Genomic DNA, 7389 nt, shown 5'->3' on the forward strand with positions numbered 1-7389 from the left:
TAAGGTAAAAAATAAAAAATCTTCCATATCCTTCCTATTTTTTTCTTTTCTTTTTTTTAAGAAAAAAATTATAGACAAGGTGTCCGAAGGGAGGATGAAAAAAGAACATTGAGGGAGACAGCTGCCCTTTATGGGCTAGTGAAGAGGTTGTCCAGGAGGAGTCAGAGGGGCAGAGCTGACCCCATGGTAGGCTGACATGAGGAGGTCCAGGAAATATATATATATATATATATATATATATATATATATATATATATATACATATACATACATATATATATATATATATATATATATATACATACATATATATACATATATATATATATATATATACATATACATATATATATACATATATATACATATATACATATATATCTATATATATATATATATATATATATATATATATATATTGTGACAGTATGAACGGCGAGGTGATCGACGGATGCTATGTGTCACCTCGCATGCGCTCATACCTGGCAGTTTAGGTGGAGTCCACTCCGGGTTTTCGGGGCCACAGTTGAGGAGGTGGGTCCGGACCAGAGTTTGGGCTCCACTGATGACCACCAACAGGTGATATAAAAAGGGCAGGGCTGGAGCAAGGAGTTGCTCATGGCCTGGGACTCAGAGAGGTATTCTGAGAGAACTGTTGGTGTGTCCGAGGAAGGCGTAGATCTTTTTGCTTTCTCTGTAATGGCTGGGGAGCAGGAGGATTTGGATCCAACCCCAGACACTGAGGATATGGAACAAGAGATGATCGCTGGCTCTAGTGAGAGTGGACAGAATGTGGTGCCTGACCTAGAGGTCAGAAAAGAGGATTTTTGTACGGAACAGCTGAAAGATTCCACACTTAATAGAGCCCGTGAAAACATTAAAATAATTGATGGGGAACCAGTTGAAAATGAGGTAGGGGTGTATTTTCCCTACATGGCTCTTAACAATAACTTGCTGTATCAAGTGGTAAAGCAAGGGGAGGAGGTGGTAGAACAGTTAGTGGTCCCCAAACCCTTTCGCCGGATGGTACTAGACTTAGCCCATGGGCATATAATGGGGGGACACTTGGGTGTAGAGAAAACAAAGGAAAGGATAACCCAGAGATTCTTTTGGCCAGACTTACATGGAGATGTCAAAGCGTATTGTGAGTCATGCCCGGAATGTCAATATTCTGCGCCCTCACCCCATTTTCGCAGTCCGCTAGTACCTCTACCCATAATTGAAGTACCGTTTGAAAGAGTGGGCATGGATCTAGTGAGTCCAGTAGTAAAGTCTGCCCGGGGCCATCAGCACATACTGGTGATACTTGACTATGCCACCCGGTATCCAGAAGCCATTCCCTTGCGTAATACCTCCGCTAAAACTATCGCCAAAGAGCTTGTCCGGGTGTTTAGTCGTGTAGGTATTCCAAAGGAGGTATTAACAGATCAGGGCACGCCATTTATGTCTAGAGTTATGAAAGAACTATGCAAATTGTTCAAAATCTCCCATCTCCGTACCTCGGTCTACCACCCCCAAACCGATGGGCTTGTGGAGAGGTTAAACAAGACCCTTAAGAACATGTTAAAAAAGGTGGTAGACAAAGATGGGAGAAATTGGGATTTTTTGCTACCATATCTCATGTTTGCTATACGAGAAGTACCTCAGGCATCTACAGGATATTCACCTTTTGAATTATTGTATGGTCGACATCCCAGGGGATTGCTAGATGTTGCAAAAGAAACCTGGGAGACAGAGTCCACGCCCTATAGAAGTGTCATCGAGCATATCTCCCAGATGCAGGATAGAATCACAGCTGTCATGCCACTTGTTCGAAACACATGGAGTAAGCCCAGGAGGTCCAGAGAAGGGTTTATAACTGGGGTGCCAGGATCCGTACCTTCAACCCTGGGGATAGAGTGCTGGTGCTAGTCCCCACCGTGGAAAGTAAATTCCTCGCAAAGTGGCAAGGTCCCTTTGAAATTAGGGAGAAAGTGGGGGAAGTAAATTGTAAAGTCTACCAGCCAGGGAAAAGGAAACCCGAACAAATCTATCATGTTAATCTCTTAAAACCTTGGAAAGACAGGGAAAGTTTGTTGGCAGTACCAAGCCCCCAAAAGGACGTGGCCCCTCAGGTACCTATAACGGAAACCTTGTCAGTAGCCCAACAAAATGATGTCAAGGAGTTTGTGAGGAAAAATGTCGATTTCTTCTCTCACCTACCTGGACTGACGACGGTCATACAGAATGATATAGTTACCCAGCCAGGGGTCCGCGTAAATGTCAAGCCCTATAGAATCCCCGAGGCCAGGCGGGAAGCGGTGGCAAAGGAAATACAGGACATGTTAGAGTTGGGAGTGATTGAGGAATCTCACAGTGAGTGGTCAAGTCCCATAGTGTTGATCCCAAAACCAGATGGAACAATTCGTTTCTGTAATGATTTCAGGAAACTGAACAGTGTGTCTAAATTTGATGCGTACCCGATGCCTCGGGTGGATGAGCTCATTGACAGGTTGGGAACGGCTCGGTACATAACCACCTTAGATTTAACCAAAGGATATTGGCAGATTCCTTTAACGGAAGCTGCAAAAGAAAAGACTGCATTCTCTACCCCCGAGGGGTCCTTTCAGTATAAGCGGATGCCCTTTGGTTTACATGGTGCTCCGGCATCATTCCAACGAATGATGGACAAAACGCTAAGACCACATCGCCAATATGCAGCTGCCTATTTGGACGATGTCGTCATCCACAATCAAGACTGGGAGTCTCATTTGTCCCTCTTACAAGCGGTAGTAGATTTGCTGAGGGAAGCAGGTCTTACCGCAAACCCCAAAAAGTGTGCCATAGGCTTGGAGGAGGCCAAATATCTTGGCTACATTATTGGTCGAGGTCTCATTAGGCCTCAGATAAATAAAATCGAGGCAATTCAAAAGTGGCCCCAACCAGTAAATAAAAAGCAAGTCCGGGTATTTCTTGGGATCACAGGATACTACAGGCGGTTTATCCCCAATTTTGCCACCATTGCAGCCCCACTGACAGATCTGACAAAATGTAAGGGGTCGGTCATGATTAAGTGGAATCCTGAGGCGGAGACCGCATTTCAAAGGCTGAAACAAGCTCTCTGTGCCCAACCTGTGCTTGTGACCCCAGATTTCACAACAGAGTTTGTGGTACAGACTGATGCCTCCGATGTGGGACTAGGTGCTGTCCTGTCCCAAATCAGAGAAGGGGAGGAGCACCCTGTGGTCTTCCTAAGTAGAAAGCTCAACAAACATGAGAGAAACTATGCCATTGTGGAGAAGGAATGTTTGGCCATAAAATGGTCCTTGGAGGCCCTGAAATATTACCTGTTAGGAAGACAGTTCAAGTTGGTTACTGATCATGTCCCGCTCAAATGGATGTGTGATAATAAGGAGAAAAACAGTCGAGTGACAAGGTGGTTTCTCGCGCTACAAGTGTTCAAATTCACAGTGGAACACAGAGTGGGGAAACTGCAAAGTAATGTAGATGCCCTTTCCCGGGTCCATTGCCTGGTTGGGACAGTTGCTCAGCCGCAGGGGCTTGAGCAGAGGGGGGGATATGTGACAGTATGAACGGCGAGGTGATCGAGGGATGCTATGTGTCACCTCGCATACGCTCATACCTGGCAGTTTAGGTGGAGTCCACTCTGGGTTTACGGGGCCACAGTTGAGGAGATGGGTCCGGACCAGAGTTTGGGCTCCACTGATGACCACCAACAGGTGATATAAAAAGGGCAGGGCTGGAGCAAGGAGTTGCTCATGGCCTGGGACTCAGAGAGGTATTCTGAGAGAGCTGTGTGTGTACTATACCTACAAGAAAAGGTTTGCTTTTGTTTTGTTTGGGTGACAGGGAGAAGCCCTTCACCTCTGAGAGAGGAAACGTCTCCTGTTTAGTTAGTGCCTGGATGGCCAGGGTTTATTTTGATGTTTTGTTTATTTTGATATTTTTGCAAACCTTTTAAATAAAACTGACAACCAGTCAGATTTTAAAGAAAGCCTGCTGTGCAGTCTACCTTTTTCCCAGGGAAGGAGATCCCCCACCTGAGCTAACCCCACAATATATATATTATATATATATTGTGGCAGTGCGGTGTCCCTCCACAGTCTAAATCGAGCTTATAACCCAGGATTCTGAACCATACAGGTTGAGGGGCTCCAGGTGGGTTGCTTAATGCAGAGGTAACTGGTTTGTCAGTTTCCTCGTTTGTTCTTAAAGCCTGTTTTGGGACCTGGGGCCTGGAGATTTCTAAGTGATTTGGGAGGGGTGAAATTTCCAATCCTGGGTCCATGTTTCCAGAACCCCCAGCACACTGATTACACAGGTGTGTGCAGGCCTTTTTGTAGAGGCCTAACCATGGTTCTGGGCTCCACCCCGGCTGACAGGAGTCAGGTGGACTCCATCTAGGAGAGGTGGGAGCCAGAGAACAGGGTTGTATGTATACCTGAGAGAGCTAGGAGGCTGAATATTTGTTTAATTTGTTTTGATGGTGGATAGCCCTGCATGGGAGACATGTTATGGAACTTTCCTTTAAATAAAATTGGGCTAAAAGGCCCTTAAAAAAAGAAGGAAGTGAGTGGCTGTGTGCTGTAAAGCTCTACATTTGATGCTAATTCTCACTATATATATATATATATATATATATATATATATATATATATATATACACACACACACATATACTATATATATATATATATATATATATATATATATATATACACATACCCAGAAGCTATGGACAACAATGGTAAACTATTAACTATTAAACAGAGTAAATACCTAATAATTCATGTATTGTGGTCTGGGTTCAGCAGCACAGGTCCCAAGGAAAGGACATGTGTCTCAGATTTTCTCTCTCCATTTTCTCCTTCTGGGATCTTCAACCCAACAACCTAGAGACAGGAAGTGTACACATAATATATCAACAGCCCAGACACTTACAAATACAGACAGTAGAGGGCAGCAGATTGTAAAGGAATAAGTCACAAGAAAGTATGTAGGCTGCCCTTACTGACCTCTTTTGAAAATGCTAGTTACCTGGCTCTTGTGCTGACTGAAAGCACCAGCATTCTCTGAGTCTCTAGTCCAGAAAAAGAACTGAGTTCAGATTTTCTGACTTTTCTCTAGCTACACTTGCTGCACATGAAAATAGTTGGTATAAACCTCCTGCGCTAGGAAGTGAAAAACAAATCAAAATGATGGCTGCTGACACCCACAACTTATTACCTATAAGTGGATAGTGCTAAAACATATACAAATTGGTGTAGCTCATACATAAAATATGAATAAATAATCAAATAATCATAAAAAATACACAGTGATAAATAAATATAAATATATAGCGACCTGATCCCCACTGGGATCTTAAAGTTACAAAAAACAGTGAGTGGAAAACTAAGAAATCATGGTCCCAAAATAGACCCAATGTGGTATATCTACACACAAAGTGCTCACATACCCTGATCTTTAATTAGGACCAGTGGCTGAACATAGCCTAGCAATCAACTAAAGTAAGTGACACATACAAGTGATCCCAGCACTGGGGGATGTATCTTCCAAATACAGTGAATAGTGCTCAGTGAAAAAAACACTCCAAAAATTCCCACATAACGTAACATCACAATCTCCTCCCCATATAATATACCTCAAAATTAAATGCCAAATTATTTTCTAAAAATCGTACAAAGAAATATTCAAACAAGTACATCAAATGTAAAATGAAAAAAGTCCAACACAAAATGTGCATGTAAACCCAGTGTTCCACAGATATTTAAAACATGCAGGTGGTGCTGTGGATGTGCCGGAGATGAATAAAAAAAAATATTTGATTATTTATTCATATTTTATGTATGAGCGCTACACCAGTTTGTATATGTTTTACACTTGCTGAACAGCTGTCTCAGGTTAGAGACACAGATATAATAAATATAGCACAATAATACTAAAGTCAGAACCAGACAGGTAATTAGCATTTTCGGAAGAAAGTCAGTAATGCCAGCTTTTGGACAGCATCACTGTGAAGGTTATAATGTGGTTCTCACCATGCATTTTGTCTTTTCTGCTGCAACCTGCAGCTACAGATATTGAGGTTGGATTAAACCTGCATATCTGATTCTATAACCTTACATAAGGGAAAGAGGATTGATTTATTATTCACAGACATAGAGGGCACCACTATCATTTCAATAGCCTGCTTTTATAAAGTATGTGTTTCTCTCTCCACACTGTAACTGTTACAGAGGTAAGGCAAACTCAGCCAGCTGCCACTCCTTGGTTTCTTCTTAAGCAGAAAAGAGTAATACTTTAGATATTATAAGATCCAATATTAGTTACTGCCAGGAATTCACTATGCACTCTAGAAAATTACAGCACATGTGCTAACAAACTGCCGCAATCAGCTGCGCCTCATTTGGCAATACACACATCTAAAAAGTATGCTGAGAATTTCACATCCACGTATCATCAATGAAGAGAGCACACAGCACTCGTTCTAATATTTACTGTAACCTAGCAACAGCAACTTTTTACGTGTTACTCAATCCCATATTGGTGTTTTAACCAGCATAATGTGTTTATACTTTTTCCCAAAAAGTTTTTTTTTAATTCCTCCTATAGTGTTTTAAAGGATATTATAGTCCAATAACTACAACCTTATATAAGCTTAAACAGGTTAGAGTACTTTCAAATGTTGTTTTCAATACTCTAAATCTGTAGTTTTAATGAAAATACCTGGTGATCTTGCCATGATGGTCCTTGCACAGGCACTTCTTGTTATAGTGTGACATTGCTATGTTCCTGTCTCCCAGGGATGAGCTTGAGTTCGATCCGAACCCAAACGTAAGCAGACCTGTCAATGAGAGATTCCACGCCCTGCAACTGATATATACAAAGGAACGAGGATACATGTGACATCATTAACCTAATAAAGGCACATGGAAAAAGAGCAAACAGGTGGCACAAACACCTACTGCATTATCCAAGGTTTTGTTAAAAGTAAAAAGGACAAAAACATACTCACAGACATAGCATGTTTGTAAAGCTTAGGAAGGCATACTCACCAAACAAGAATGGCAATTTCTATACAGACCATTCCCCCTTACCCTGCATTTCTATCATATCCCCAAAATTCACAAAGACCCCACTCATCCACCTGGAAGACCAATTAATTATACAGTTGCAAGAAAAAGTATGTGAACCCCTTGGGATTACGTGGAGTTTTGCATGAATTGGGCATAAAATGTGCTCTGAACGTCATCTAAGTCACAACAATAGAAGAACACAGTCTGCTGAACATAATACTACACAAACATTAGATGTTGCCATGGTTTAATTGCACATAACATGTAAACATTCACAGTGCAGGGAGGAAAAAGTATGTGAACCTTTGGG

The sequence above is a fragment of the Staurois parvus genome, unplaced genomic scaffold (genome assembly GCF_062004578.1).
Source record: "Staurois parvus isolate SC_StPar_1 unplaced genomic scaffold, SC_StPar_1.0 ptg000562l, whole genome shotgun sequence".
NCBI classification, from domain to species: domain Eukaryota; kingdom Metazoa; phylum Chordata; class Amphibia; order Anura; family Ranidae; genus Staurois; species Staurois parvus.